This window comes from Hyposmocoma kahamanoa, unplaced genomic scaffold, assembly GCF_003589595.1.
Source record: "Hyposmocoma kahamanoa isolate Upper Pololo Valley unplaced genomic scaffold, ASM358959v1 232, whole genome shotgun sequence".
Lineage (NCBI taxonomy): Eukaryota > Metazoa > Arthropoda > Insecta > Lepidoptera > Cosmopterigidae > Hyposmocoma > Hyposmocoma kahamanoa.
Window position 1 is genome coordinate 1,780,185 of NW_020653750.1, and position 16,113 is coordinate 1,796,297.

The following is a 16,113-nucleotide window of genomic DNA, read 5'->3' on the forward strand; positions in this document are numbered from 1 at the left end:
GAGATTAATTTTTTTCTTTACAGGTCGCACGGTCATGGTTGACTGTAACCAGTTGTTGTCTAATATTAATGCAAACCACCATATTCTGAATTATAGTTAGAAAAAAATAAAATAAAAATATTTTGCAAATAGCATGTAGCGTAAATAGTAATATCATGTTCTTTTGTAAATTAAAAATAACTTATTTTTTTTATAAATAATTTTTGTCACTATGTAGAGTCATCTCAGTCAGCTGTGACTATAGGACCTGTAAAGTACCTGTAATGTAGGTTTCTTTGAAAAAATAAATATACGCGATTTTGAGATCCGAATAAGTAATTTTGTGAATAGTTTTTAATTAAAATCAGTATCTCTATACTCAATTTTTGTAAAATAATTTTGTCGTAAGTTTTACCAAGCCTTCACGAGCCTACTGTACGCACTTAAAATTTAGGTCACCTTTGTAATTAATTTTAAGTCCACGTATACTACTTAATATTATTACCTTGTTTAATCCTAAAACGGTGTTTTTGCAGGTATTTCACAATCTTGGGCAAGTACAAGTAGTGATTTGCTGTGGAACACATTAAATACAGCTCAATGTAAGTAGAATGGATTTGTTACAATAAATTTTCGTTATTCAACCTCAATACATAAGCAACGTCTTTGAAGTGTTCTTGTACAATAAATCTTCGTAACTTTGGCGAAAAGTGCATCTCAATTAAGACTGACTCGAAGCCGGGTCATTTTAACATTAGTGGTTATGTAATATTCTATATAAATTACACAAAATCACAAAAAAGCTGACGAAAATATTGAAATCATAGACAATCATTGAAACAACAAACAAAAAATAGTATAAGTAAAGTAAGTAGTAAATAGTTTTAGTAGCAGTACAGCTCCTTGTGCAAGAGTTCGTACAGGGAAGTACTACCAACAGAGCCCTTACCAATTTTTGCCGCCAAGCAGTAGTGTAAGCATAACTGCGTCCGGTTTTGAAGGGTAAGGGTGCTGGTAAAATTACAGGCATATCTGACTTGTCTCTGGGTAATGAGCGCAGTGGCAGTGGCCCTCAGATCGAATATATTTCAAAAATAATTTAAACATTTTAAATTTAGAACGTTTTATCTTACGTGCTAGTACTCTATAATATCTTATGCATATAAAACCATGTTAATTAGATATATTTCAAATTGTAATTTGATTTCCAACGTATGGAATTCTAAATTATCAAATTTTATTTAAGGCCAATTCTCTCCCCCACTCTTCAATCAGCGGCTGCTCGCTAGACCGTGGCGTCATGCTCCGCCACCAGTTTTACTTTTAAATGAGATCATGTCGGGATTGATCTGCACGAAAAGAAAATAAATAATCATGTTGTTTTATTTTCTTTTAAAGTTTAAAACATGTTTCCAGAAGAGGTAAATCTAAATAAAATTTTCAAATTTTCTTTTAACGCTAAACTTAGAATATTTTACATACTTATATCTATATGAATATTTAAAAGATCGACGCCTGCTTTTAACAGAGCTACGGGGGATTGACGATGATGAAAAATTACACGCGCCTCCATAATTAGCGATCAGTTAATTTTTACAAAGAATTTTAAACAGAAATATTCAATGTATTTTATTAGAAAGTTAATAAATATGATATCTAGTCTTTTATAGAAATTAATTTTGGGTGTGTAGACAAAAATGGAGTAGAATAAAGGGAGTGGAAAAGTATTTTGGGCACGTTCATCCTCGCAAACTGCCTTCGAGTCGAGGCGACTTTTAATTAATTTTGAAAAATATATAATAACCCTAATAACCCTTCAAGTGCAATAAACTTCGCTGTTTGTTTCTCTCTATTTTTGTGGCAGATTTAAATCCTGTTTTTGTATCATCAAGGTTAGTAGAACTTTTTGATGCGCCATAGCGTATAAAATATAGGTACACATTATATATATTTTTATGACACTAAGTGACGGGAAGACTACATTGTGCACGACGTCTATTCATGGCAGTTGCAGTGCTATTCAGAAATTTAAATCGCAGAGATCTGAGGGGTACTGCCGTTGCACCAGTCACCCTAAGACATGAGTTGACAAGTCATGCGACTGTAATTTCACCAGCACCCTTCGAAACCAGAACACATTAATGCCTAAATTACTGCTTGGCGGCAGAGATAGGAGAAGGTGGTAGTACTTCCCTGGACAAACTCTTTCACAATGACTTTCTACTGCTACTAAATGATACATACGAATACGAATATAGAGGTATGCACCTCCGTTGTTACCGGTCTGCACTACAAGGAGGCGCTTTCCATGCACCCAAGCTAATTTAACCCAATCTGACAGCAGTGATTCGATACAATCCATACAACACTCTCTATTGTGTTCCTAGTGCTCAGACACTTAAACGCGGGAAGGTCTCTACTCGGCCATAAATAGTCAAAGTGGCTACATCACTCAAAGTCAATATAGCCCTAAAATTATAAAGTATTGACCAGCCTGAAACACCGTCTCGTAAATTGTATTCGCATATGTCGTTTAGTCGCTGTAAAGGTTTCGACATATTGGACGTTTCACATCAAAAAGCTAAAAGATAATGGTGAAGACGATGGGATTGAGCTGCACAGTAGTCATTACCTTAATTAAATTAGATAGCTTTTATCACAACACGACCCTTAATAAATGGGAAAATGAAGAAAGAGGAAATTTCACGATGCGCGGCGAAAGTGAAACTTTTTGGCGGAGAAAATTTATATTAGGAGAAATGAGTTGTCTAGGTATATTAAGTTGATATCCAAACTTTTACCCAAGAACTCAACCTTTAGTGTTGCTAAACTTCAAAATTAGTTTAGATTAGTTGTTTGCTGACTAACAGCTTGAAACGAAATAATAGATTGTACAACTAGTGCATAAAGCGCGTCTTTTTACCCGAGACGAGTATATCCACCCGAGTCGCAGGCAAGTGTGGACAAATGAGTTTTATGAACGAATTATACACTCTGCTTTTCACTTCGATTGCGAGGAAATTAAACAGCAATATTACAAATAAACAATAACACAACTATTGCCAAGAAAAAGTAACAACTTTCTGCCAATGTACTACATAATGCTCAGTTATATTTTACAAGCTTTTATTTTTCATGCATTTCTATTTCTTATAACTTATTATATATACTTTTTTAATTTTGTAATATAACACGGATTAAAAAAACAAAAGTAAAACTTTATTTTATAAAGTTCTAGTGTGTGTGGCTGTTGGCGCAGGCATCACTGCCTCGGTCTTAAATGACGATTATACAGCATAAATACGAACTTTAAGAGCATGAGAAGTGAAAATTAAATTTTCGTGTCATCCCAGACAGAGCAACAAATCTCATATTAACTCTAAGGTTCATTTTGATTTGTTCTATTGAATCAGATGGCGTTTTAATGAAATTGATCTTCATCCCTTTTGAATATGGCCATAATTTGATGGATAAATGAATTAGTCGAGCCTTTTTATTGCACCCAATCCGTAGTATCTGTAGTAGAATTATAGAGATGCGTATAGCTTTATTCGGTTAGTGCGAGTAGCAAATAAATGAGTCCGCTCGGTTTGATTCATGTGAATGGGGATCGGAAATACGTGGCACCAAATAAAACAAATCAAAACTGCTCTAGGGATGTGTGGCTGCGCCGCTACTTTTAATGATGTGGTTACTTGAGTTTTACTTCACGTGAATTCTTTCAAAAACAATGCAAATAAAAGTTTTTTTATAGTATCAAGTGGTGATAAGCGACACGCCTGTCGATAATAATTTCAGTGCCACTCAGTGCCTTAAATCACAAAGACTCGTGGGGCACTGCCATTGTACCAGTCATCTTGAGACATAACGTTGATAAGTCCCATGTGCCTGTAATTTCATCAGCACCCTTACCCTTGAAAATGCAGTAATGCTTACATTATAGTTTGGAGGCAGAAATAGTTAAGGTGGCAGTAATTCCTTGGATGAATTTCACAAGGAGCTCTACTGCTACTAAAGGTTATTTCTTTACATAAGTTACACTATTGTAAAGCAATAACTTAGCACTTCTGCTATTACTATTTTTTAATTATTATTTTTAGTTTATTAAAGATATATAAAGCTATTACAAATAATCGACAGACAAGACCGTTCCAACCCTTACTCAGTGGTGGATACTACGTCTGTAGTAAAAAGTGCCTATAGAGAGCACCGAATTCACCGCTCACCAAAAACATTCGGTAGAGTTGCCTAGCTCTATTCTCAACTGTTCACAATTTACAAATCTCGAGCCTCGATTTTGTCGAGAGCCATTGTTTAATTATTCGGTTGCAAATCATAAAAAAACTTTCCTTTTCACGGTCTATTTCTTTTTTATAATATTTCAATAATTTCATGATGAAATTTGACGTGAATAAAATGTACCTGTTATTTTCATAATTATTTTTAACGATCATGACTGATCCATTTATGCAACGTTTATATAATCTTTGAAGCCGTGGTTTGACCTACCGCCTCTCAAGCAGAGGTCGTGGGTTCGAATCTGGGCTCGCGCCTCGGTGTTCCCTTGAACTTATATTCGAAATTTAATATGAAATTTACGATGATCACGAATGTCGAAAACGGTTCACAACCCCTGGAAAATATGTGAAATCCCCAATCTGCATCGTCAGGGTGGCGGACTATGGCCACCCTGACAATGCAGATCCATTTATATGCCCTAGCAATGGGTGATATAAATGGGTCAATGATTTATATATAATATGTAGTTCATCACCTTCTAACATTTTTTTTTTTTTCAATTTTGTCCATCAAGGTTGAGATAAATCAGATTACATTTACAGGATAATGGTTTCTTTATTGGGTTAATTTTCAGATTTTTTGTGAAATAACTCCACTAGTAGCACTCCACGTAGCTCATTTGGTAAAGAGTAATGCTACGGTGCAGCATGGACGTGGGTTAAATCCCACCGGATCGACGAAACTTTTCTGTGTGTTCGATCTTTGTAATCATAACAGAACTAGCGGAGTTATTTCAGAAAAAATCTCAATAAATACATTTGTTCGAAAAGGATATCTGCGTCAATTGTGATACCTGTAAAGGCATCGGCTGCGGTGAGAAGATTATTCAAAAATCCCTCATTAGATGTCACTACCGGCGACGAATGCCCAAAGCCAGTACAAAGATCTATAACAAAAACACATAGGAGAATTTCAACGGCTCGGTAACTGGACCCGTATCTCAGTTGGTAAAGAGCAATGCTACGGAACAGCATGAACGTGGGTTCAAGTTCCACCTGGTCGACGGTTTCCACCTGGTGGTCGGTTTTCCAGTTTGTTCGATCTTTGTATTCATAATCATTTCTCTACGGAATTTCACAAGTTTAAAATGGTTAAATCACAAAATTCTAAAAAAGACAAATCCGGTGAATTCATTTGTGAGCTGAATCCACAAAGCCATAGATTCCCAAAACATCGGGCATACAATCGGATCGAGTAAATACAAATCGCTGCCAAACGCAGGATATTGCGGTTCATATCGTGTCACCTGCATTTGACATCAGACAAGACGTTATTGTGTCTTTGTAAGTACGCAAACTTTCACGAATTTGTTTGACTTTATGTATATCCTATACCCAATATTCTTTTCTCATTCAAATCAATGAATATGGGAATAGCAATTTAGACCTACATGTAACTAAACTGTAATAAAAAACTAATTACCCTGATGAAAAAAAAAACCAAAATGTCATGTGACAAATTCCCGAGATACATAAATAAGGTAAATATTTTTTGATAGGTAACTTATATAAATGCTTACTGACTAGTGACTTTCACCATTAAACTTTATTTGCGAGAGACTGGTGCCTGAGATGGGCATAAAAATTCGTGTATTACAGGTCATCGCTCTGCGAAGTGTATTACAATTATGTTAAACTAAATTTTACATAACTTAGGTAGGTACAGTAAGTAAACCAACAGTAAAAATGGATTAAAAGGATTGCTATCAAATATTTGCTTTTATAATTTGCAAAATTAAATTAAATTACTACAATTTTTTGGATAGGATGAAAATAAAGACAGATAGGTAGATAGGTAGGTAAATTATGGTAGTTTTGAAGTTGTTACTGGACTTCGTTCTATTTCAATTAGCAAATGAACACTTGATACAAAGCTTCTTCAAATGCTGAACTCGACTTAGATAGCTGAAGATACAAAATAAATTTTGTTTCTACTGTTAATTAACCCTTTCACATTTATTTGAAAGGAAAACAGTAAATTTCATTAGATGGCCTATTATAATTGCAGACGCTGGTACGTAAATATTAAACTGTTATAAGTGTACGTGAATAACCTATAACATTTTATTACTTACTTATATATAATTAACTTTCCGAAGCAATTCAATTTTATTTGCAAGTTCAAACCTTATTGGCTTTATTAAGGTGGCAATACTTCCCACGAATGAACTCTTTTACAAGGAGTTTCTATTGCTACTAAAATAATTAATAGTGATTAATTTAGAATTAAAAACCTTTAAAGAAAAAGGTTCTTCGGTTTTCGCAGAAAAAGTTATTCAATAAAAATATGGAAATTACTTAATGTGAAAAAACCTACACATTAATTTTGATATAAAATTGTACAAGGAATTTTGCGTTGTCTACAACAATCTACTAAAATAAACGCTCTAAAGTCTATAGGTCAGATAACTACTATTGAACTTATATACTATACTAACCCTGTTAATACGTCACATAACATGTTACATAAAGCCATATTCTATAAAGGAACACAGAAGCAAATTAATCTATTTAATCATATAAAGCATGCATATCCGAAACTCTGGATTTTCTACTAAATGGAAGAGCAAGAAGGTGGAATATGTAGGCTAAATCCAATAATATCCGCATTGAGTGCTACTCATAACATTGAGTGATACTACAGCAGGCCAGTTTATTACCGTTGGAGGCTCGATTCCAAATCGATGTGCACTTGGAAAAACTATTGCACATATTCATGCACATCTTTCACGGTCAGTGGCGAAATGAGTTATATGAACTTTTGCAATATGTGAGATGTTGTAAGTGCCGGCTGACTCCTTTTTATTTTCATATTTTTTCGAGTAATAAGTAGTCTACTGGTGCAAATGCCAATTTCTATTCCTTTCGATTTATTGAAAATATAAGATCCTTTGATCATCGCATGAAAATTACCGGTGCCATATTTCACTCGCGGCGACGAGATCCTGTCATTAGACGATTATTTATTTTTCGTTAGAATTTTATTTATTTATATTGAGTTTGCGAAATTCGAGTGCAATTTTTCATGTTTTAATTGGCTCTTTTCCAGAGAGAATTTCAGTGATTGCTTTTGTGTCAGATAATCTCAAAGGAGGGGAGGGGCAGACGTTGTTACTCGTTTCAATATCGCGCGCCGCTCGTTGCAACGAAATGTTACACACTGAAAGATGGTCCCATTTTCTCAGGCGGCTTAAAGAATCACGCTCAAACGTGCTGTCTATTTATTTTTGCTGTTTAATTTACCTTTGCTTTGTTCTCATTCTTTTGTCTTTTTTATTGCTTGCCGGGTCCGGGGTACGTTTGGGGAATGATACAGAGATGAGTTTACAAGAAATACCTTCTTGTAATCTCATTGTTGTGCAAATACTGGAAAAATTGCGATGCGGTCAGTGTTCGTTGGACATTATTATTGCCAGGTTCAAAGGCAGATTCGGTAAAAAAACAAATTACTTACCACCTTGACAAGTAATCTCTGTTAAGAGAAAGGTTGGCTCTGGACTTAGGACTAATTTTCGTTTCTGCGAGTTGCCAAATTTTTACTTTTATCAAGAAATTGAATTACCAAATTTTCTTTATGAAATTACGGTTATGCTCATTTAGTGAAGTGAAAACTCGGAACACAATAACGACAAAGTTTTTATGGCGTATCATTTCAGTGTTATTACGGTTTTATACGCGAATATCTGAAAACTGGTGAGGAAATTATAGCATTTGCGGGAGAAAACGTGGAACCATTTTCATGAGACTTATTGTAATGAGGAGATTGGAAGAAGCGAAAGCGGGTAGCAAGAGAATTTACAAATGATATTCTTGGACGAATAAACGTACATTACATCGCTGCAATGCAGATTGAGCTGTGGAAATGTTTACAACAATGCTTCTCGAGTCGAATATTAAGCACCAGTTTGGGTCATAATTGCCTCCATGGGTCATAAAATTGTGTATTATTTGTCGTCATCTGTTTCTATTAACTTGGTATTACCTAACTATAAGTGAAGAATATTAAGTTAGGCCCGGGTGCCGCAGGCAGTGCCCTGTGTTCGCCGCGGTCCGCTGGGCGTGCGCTGACTGCGCAAGTGGTTCCGCACCCGATCTCCCTAATTGGTAAATCTTAGCTGACGCGACTCTTTGCAATTAAGCACCCGATTGGCGCTAAGCTACAATTTCATGCTACACATAACGGATTCCCAATGTAAGGCATAGGTTGTTATTATTTGGCAAGATACTGATGTTTCTCACAAAGAGAATGCCACAACACACACACACACACATATATATACACAAACAAATACACCCTTTCATTAATTCTCTTCTATGTCTAGCGTAATGTTATGTCCATAAATATAAATAAAAATAATAAGCATGCAGATTTGTTTGACTGATGACTATATCTCTCTTTTATCGTTACGGCTGTTAAAATAGAAATTTTAATTCCGAATCGTAATTTCCCAGAGCACTTTGAGAAACTCCTGAAACTATTTGTGGCAATTACCAATTGAAATTTGAGGCGACCAAATTCAAGTACTTCTTATTGAAATTGGCATTATGAGCTTAGTTTCAGAATTTGCGTATTGATCGTACATGTAATTGAAACTGTTAAAGTTTGGTAACATTCCGGTCACGTCGGCGAGTTGTCCGGAGAGGACGTGTCGCGGCGTACACCCGCCGCCACCGACCGATCGTGGATACTCAATACATTATCGTTATCAACATGACAAAATCAATTTTCTATTAGGCGTTTGTCAAAATCCTGAATACATGGTTATCTTTAGTGCCAAACAAACAAATGAAAATTCCAAGTACTCCGTTCGAACATTCGCGAGGGTTGATTACGCCGTAAATTGTCAGTTAACATGGATTAATTTGCATTCACAATAGAATGTCATCTATGGTACATGCAATCTTTTATGTAATTTCGTTGAAATTAGGTACACTCTAGTTCAGTTAAATGTCTTTAGATGAATAACAACTTCTGCCAGAATTTTTGCTGCCTTTTCTTTATTCATGTCTTGACACATTAATAAAAAAAAAATTCTTTAGCGGAATAAACGAGGTAAATCAACCATAAACATGCCCTCAATGGGCGTTTCGAATAAATTATCATTGGTAGTTAGGAAATCGGAGACGCGACAAACCTTGAGTCTTATCTTTAGAGCGCCTGTTTGGCTTCGATTGCAAACATTTTGTAACGTCACATACTTGTTAATATTTTTCGTTATTGGTTATAAGATTCTCAATATTGCATTCATAACATCCCTAAATTTGACGACTCTGTTCTTTATTACGACTATGCAGCAATTTTCAACCCCTAAGGCTCAATTTATATATTATATTGCGGCAGAACGGAATGGAAGCGAATTTTTGTAACCATATTGTACATAGCATAATGACCTTTATGTTCGCGCGTGCTCGAGAATGCTCGCGCATTCCGCGGAAGATTTTGGCTCGTATCTAGTTTGTACGTTACACAATTGACCATAAAGTTCATTGTGCTACGTACAATATTGTTACAAAAATTAGCTTCCATTCCGTTCCGCCGCAATATACGTAAATTGAACCTAAGATTCCATTATACACCTAATGAGTCGTGAAATACATCAACTTCGTCTGATAACATTATCGTTTCTAGAAGCCTCAATTAACTTTATCTACTCGTGTATGCTGTAAAAATGGGAGAAAATAAGTATATGGGTATAATTAATTTCGTTGTAGATAAGTACATTATTTACAAACCCTAATAATAGACATCCAATCAGAGAAAATGATCCAAAATTTCGTACAATACACAACTAATGTCGAAATTAATTAAACAATTAGTGGCGTAACCGACTGAATTAATCTCCACGAGAAATGCGTGCGAACTGAGACAATTCCCACACTAATATCTCGTGTCCTAATGCACTTATGTGAATGACAGTTTTCTTTAGTAACTTGCTGTTTCTAAATAAGAATTTATATTGTCTTTGTTGTTTTCATAAATCAAGCATGGTATTAAAATTAACCTAGTATGCAACATTACGTTTTATTAGCTGTAAACATTCCTGCCACCAAGCAGTAATGTATGCAGCACTGCGTTTCGGTTTTGAAGGTTAAAGGTGCTGGTGAAATTCCAGGCACATGGGACTTGTCAACTTACGTCTCAGGGTGACGGTCGCAATGACAGCGCCCCCCAGATTTTTATGATTTAAAGTTCTGCGTGGTATTGCAACTGTTATGCATAGGCGTGTCACTTACCATCAGGCGCACTTCTTGTTCGTCCTGTTATTTGGTATCATAAAAAAAATATAAACATGAAATATATCCACCTTAGAAGCCGTACTTTTTACGTAAGTACCAACTCAATAACTGATTAAATATGTCAAATTAATTCCACTATCTTATATGTATATACGTTTTAAACATATCTATCAAAAGTGGGAAACAACTGTAAATAAACTAGCACAATCTAACCTTCCTACATATATTACATAACTTTTGCCTTTGCGAAAATCAATCACCCTTCAACAATAACATCCATTGCAATAACAATGCCCATTTCTATAGAATGTATTACGAAAACTCAATCGTTTTCTTGCAGCAACAACAGTTTCAATTTCCACGAGACAATAAATATTACTAAACGACCGTGATAAAATTATTAGCCTATTATATTGTTTTCCACTACTTCATCGGAGTCAGTTCTCTAATTGTAATTTAAAAAACCATTACACTGAGTGAAGAAATAGATTTCTCACAGATGGCGCTACGGCAAAAAAGTCGTTAAGAACGAAAACAAAGATAGACAAGCACATAGAAAAATTCGTAAGGTCCACTAGTTCGTTCCGTGGCTAAGTTGGAATAGCGTCTAGCACGGTTTGCTAGAAGACGTTGGTTCTAATCCAGTCGGATCGAAGGAGCTTTTTCTGTGTTCGTATTTTTATCTTTGTATTAATAATAACATTAGACAAATTTATAATTTCGAACTTTACATATTTATTAGTATACATGTACACACGCCAGCACATCAAGCTACACATTGACGTATCTTGTTCCCTTGCACTGGAGGCGATTTTCGAACAAAAATGTGTAGTCTGGTGTGCCGTTGTCCGTACATGTATACTAATAAATATTTATATACATCTGGCTGTAGTCCATCGCAGTATAAAATACACACAGTGGGACATTTAGCGCAACAATAGTCAATCAATCAGCCTATTGCAGTCCACTGTTGGATATAAGCCTCCCGCATCCAACCACTACCCACGGTCTTCTTCAGATCGACGGTCCATCTTGCAGGGGGGCTTCCTCCTTCCAGGGGGTTCCTACGTTACGTATGCCGAGACGTGGTCTCGACTCGAGAACTCGTTTACTTCATCGCTCATCGGTTCTGCGATAGTTCGAGGTTGATTGGGCGTTTTTGTAAACTTCGTGAACTTTCCCAGAAAAAATTTTGTTTTGCTTGAACACTAAATTTTAAAAAAATGCATTTTCTTTTAAATTCGTTGTATAATAAAATTTTTAAAGATATACTTTACAAAGTTGACGTTAAAAGATGTTAATTATTACTTTATATGCCATTTTTTTTTCATTATCATTATTTATTTAAATATAAACGTTACTAAGTATTTTATATTCTCATTTTTTGTTCCGCTCAGTGTGTGTATACATCAAAAGCAATTATATATCTTTTAATATCCACCGTAGTGGAGAAAATTGGGGATTGTTCGAACGACCAGTACAATTTCGTTATTTTGACATTTCTTCACCGTTCAATGGAACAAACAAATCTTGTTAGTAGTCTATACACATTTCTTCTCCTCTCCCCAATGGGAGTATCCTCCACCAAATGGTGGAGACGCCTTATACTCACATTTTACAATTTCATTTTATTTTATGGCAGTCAAACCTGCAAACAGTGCGACGGTTCGCCTGATGGAAGTGGTTACGACCGCCTACAGACATTTGCGATAAAAAAAAATGAGTATCCTTAATATCGTAAATGTGTGGCCGACGTGGGACAAAATATCTTTAGTTTTTGGATCACATCAGTGCTGCTTTGCAATAACAGAAAAGGGTTCGGTGGTAGCATCTACTATCATTGAAAATACATATTTATAGCGAAACCGTAGCGGGAAGTAATTTTTTAAAATATTTAAAGTAAATGCACTTGCTTTTGACCATTACCTAGCCCTGGAGCAAAGATAGGAGTGACGATAGAAACGAGCTCGCCCAGGAGAGGCCTATTCATGCCTATGCCTTAAATATACTAAAATACACACTATCACCGAGTAACAAGTAACATAAACAAATACTAGAATTTTTATTACTTATATATCTTTTTCAAACGTTTTATTTTGTTTATAAACTTATTTACATCGTGGATTTGTTATTAAAATCTTATATCCTTATTACTCGAAGCCATTTGCTGAAAACTTTTTGAAGTGATTAGGGATTACATATTTTGTCCCTTATTTTCCTTGTTTTCTTACTTAATATCCCCCAGTAGATAATAATCTTCTAGCACTACTACATATGTTTAATCTGATTAGTAATATGATGATGATTAGTAAAAATAGTAAGAATAAATTCATAGTAATGAAAAGAAAGTGTTAAAATATTTATAAGCTAAAGTGCAACAACGAAAATCATCGATCATACTAGAGTAATAAGTTTTATCTAAGTTCACGGTATAACAACGTTGTTGTATAGGTATGGTTCTTGTAATACACTACACAATTGAATGGTTACTTTCACTCAATCAGTACGTTGGACCGATCGAGAGGCTCTATACACGATTTCCTCATTAACTTGCTTTTGTTAGAAACGTCTAGCGAGACCAGTACGAGTTTGGCTCGCTTCCACGAGGAAAGTATTTTCTTTAAAGGACGCCTTATATGTAAATAGTAGCAAACAATTTATTTCATATACATAACCCTTTCACTCTTTAGGTATCCGTAGACGAAACTTGGTCAATATTTCTAATAAACATGACACAACTAATGCCATAGTATAATAAGACTAGTATAGGAACTCCATACAAATGTAGCAGCGCAATTTGTATGAGTGTACGCGCGCTGCGTGCATTATACCGCGATGCACTTGCGGTGCATAGCGATGGTCAACCCACGCGCTCATTATTATTATGCGAATGTATGCGTCTGTACACGGCGCGCGTCGTACGTGCACTCATACAAACGTCGCTGCCACGTTTGTAGTGAGTTACCATACTTATTTCATTATACTATGATAATACTGTTGTTATAATTTGTCTTTATCTGTCGATCCGATGGACAGGGATTTCCAGGGGGACTGCGGGCTTCCTGGTAAGATCAGGGTGCGGCGGGCGTCTGGGCTAACCTCTCCGCCTGTGATACGCCTTCATAGGCGTCTCTGGGTATGGACTCGCCGGGGATTGTGGTAGCTATAGAGACGGATATGTTCTGCCCCGGTAATGTGTGGCGAGGGTCCGTAAAGATATAACGAAGTAAACAAAATTTTTTTAGAAAGATATGGGACTGTTGCTACAAGTACCACTAATTCTACGCTACGCATGTGCGTCTTTTAAAAATATCTATTGCTAAAATTACCTATCTGTGTACGTGACTCAACTACACCACACTCAAGTACACCAAATGTAACTGTACAATACAATATTGGCTTGTTAGTGTAACGAGTTCGTGCCTAATAAATTACGAATGCAGTGTCCTCCTACATGAGATATTTACATCCATACATTCACGCTCGAATCTTGGCTCGACGGCAGGACCGTTCTCTAATCAATGCCAGTCATTCGTTCGAACGTGTGTTATTCAATAGTTCCATAAGGTTAACGTCATTGATGATTGTGTGATTCGAATGCAGCATTTAATTTTGAAGTTTTGTTCAAAACTTCTACTATCAAGCATTCATTTTTAAATCAAACAAAAAAAAATGAAAGCACTTGATACTGCGGGGCAACTTGTTTCCTTATCCCGTTTGTTTTTACTTACACTGATTGTTTTCTCTTTTCTCTACAGTTTTATTTCCAGGGCTTCGAAATAACAATTACCAGTAAATGCAGTATTTTTAGCAATAACAAATATTAGATAACAATCAACCCAGAAAAGATGCTAGCACAGAAAAGCGTATTGAAAAAAATCCTCACTCTAGTTCCTTGACATAAACGTACGCCTTCGTTTGGACGGCTGCCATTTTCGTTTGTTGTTACAAGTTACATAACCGAGATCAAATGTAATCCATCATAGACAAGAAATGAATAGTTAATGTGCTACATGAAATGTCGATTGTGCTGTTAGGCTTCCTGTATTGCAACCTTCGTATGTCTAATTCATTAATCGACATATAGGCACAAATGTCATAATTCATATTTGTAAGTATATCTTGCTATTTGATCTCAGTTACTTCCTCATTCTTTGGGCTTACAATTGTAGCACTTTGGGATTATGATTCTTAGCTTTTAAAACATAAAATGCGTACGTAACATAAAATGGGTGCGTATTTAGTAAGTAACCGTATTTTGTTTTGGGTTATTTACAAAACCATTTTGTCTTTAATTGTGGATGAATCATTTTGTGCATAGAATTAAAATTCTCCGAAAGCACATTCCATAATTCGAGTTCTCCAATAGTGTTACTGTAGCATAATTTAATATTCATCATTGTGTTTGCTTCAAAGAAAATTTTATTTTGTCTTTAATTGTGGATGAATCATTTTGTGCATAGAATTAAAATTCTCCTGAAGCACATTCCATAATTCCATTTGGGGTGACAGTGTTGTTCGCGTCCGTGGGCTTTAACTCTCGATACCCCACACGTGTCTCCTGGGTAGTGCGAAATGAACAACAGATTCCCTAATCCTGGGTTGTGAGGTTTTTACGGTGGCCTTGCGTAATTTCCAAACACCGTTTAGCTGTGTGGTAGAGTGCTTACTCGCCTGGTTGGCGACCACCCTCGTGTCGAAACCCGTCGCCAAATACCTTTGGGTGTGTTCCGACGGCGCACGCGAGTACCAGTCCCCTCTTCCCGATTGTTGCAGCCTCGCCAATTCCTCGGTCCGTGTAGACCGATTCCCCCTACCCTGCTGCGCTGGGCGTGCCGCCTTGGCGTGGGGGCCAGGGAGACCCGGTGAAACGGTTGCCCGCTGACCGCCCGCTGGTTCGTAGAGGACCCGAACCCTTGCCTTGCCCAGCCTGGGAGGCTGTCCTGCCGCCAGTGTCAAAAGCCTGTGCGTTGGTCGGCGTGCCGGACTGGGATCCCGGAGTGGAACCCGTCGGCCAACCACAGGTCGGACCGGGGGCCCTTCCGTCCCCCATTCCAAGGGGCGCACCGCTTGGTGCTTCAGGGTGGGGTCTGGTCTATTCTTTGCCTGTGGAAGTGTCGAGGCTGCAGCAATCCTCCTTTCTCCCTTGTTTCACCCTTTTTTATATGACGAGTCGTAATAAGAAAAACGTGTACTCAGCGGCACCCTGTTCCACACTCAATGTGGACTTTTGCAATATCAGGGGACTTCATTCGAATCTGATTGAAGTACACCACCACCTAGAAGCGTCCAAGCCGGCCTTGTTTTTCTTGACGGAGACGCAGATATCTACCCCGGCCGATGTTTCGTACCTCATGTACCCCGGTTACAGCCTGGAACACAAATTCTTGTCTCGGGCTGGGGTGTGCATGTTCGTCCGGGATGATATCTGCTGTCGCCGTCTTCATCGTCTTGAAGACAGGGACCTGTCCTTATTGTGGGCGCGCGTCGATTATGGGAGCCACACCTATATCTACGCGTGCCTTTACAGGTCCCACAGCGGAGACTCGGAGACCAACCGACTCTTGGGCCGCGTTCAGCGGGCACTCGACGAAGTCCT

At 37.0% G+C, this 16,113-nt stretch overlaps 1 protein-coding gene across 1 annotated transcript in view; it reads left to right on the forward strand.

Moving 5' to 3' along the window:
* Positions 1-563: 563 nt before the first annotated feature.
* The window catches only part of LOC113228638 (brain-specific angiogenesis inhibitor 1-associated protein 2), an 84,563-nt gene continuing 69,013 nt past the window's right edge, over positions 564-16,113 (forward strand). The window contains exon 1 of the mRNA XM_026461994.1: positions 564-581. The gene's annotated coding sequence lies outside the window, so the exon portion shown is untranslated. The remainder of the gene's footprint in view (positions 582-16,113) is intronic.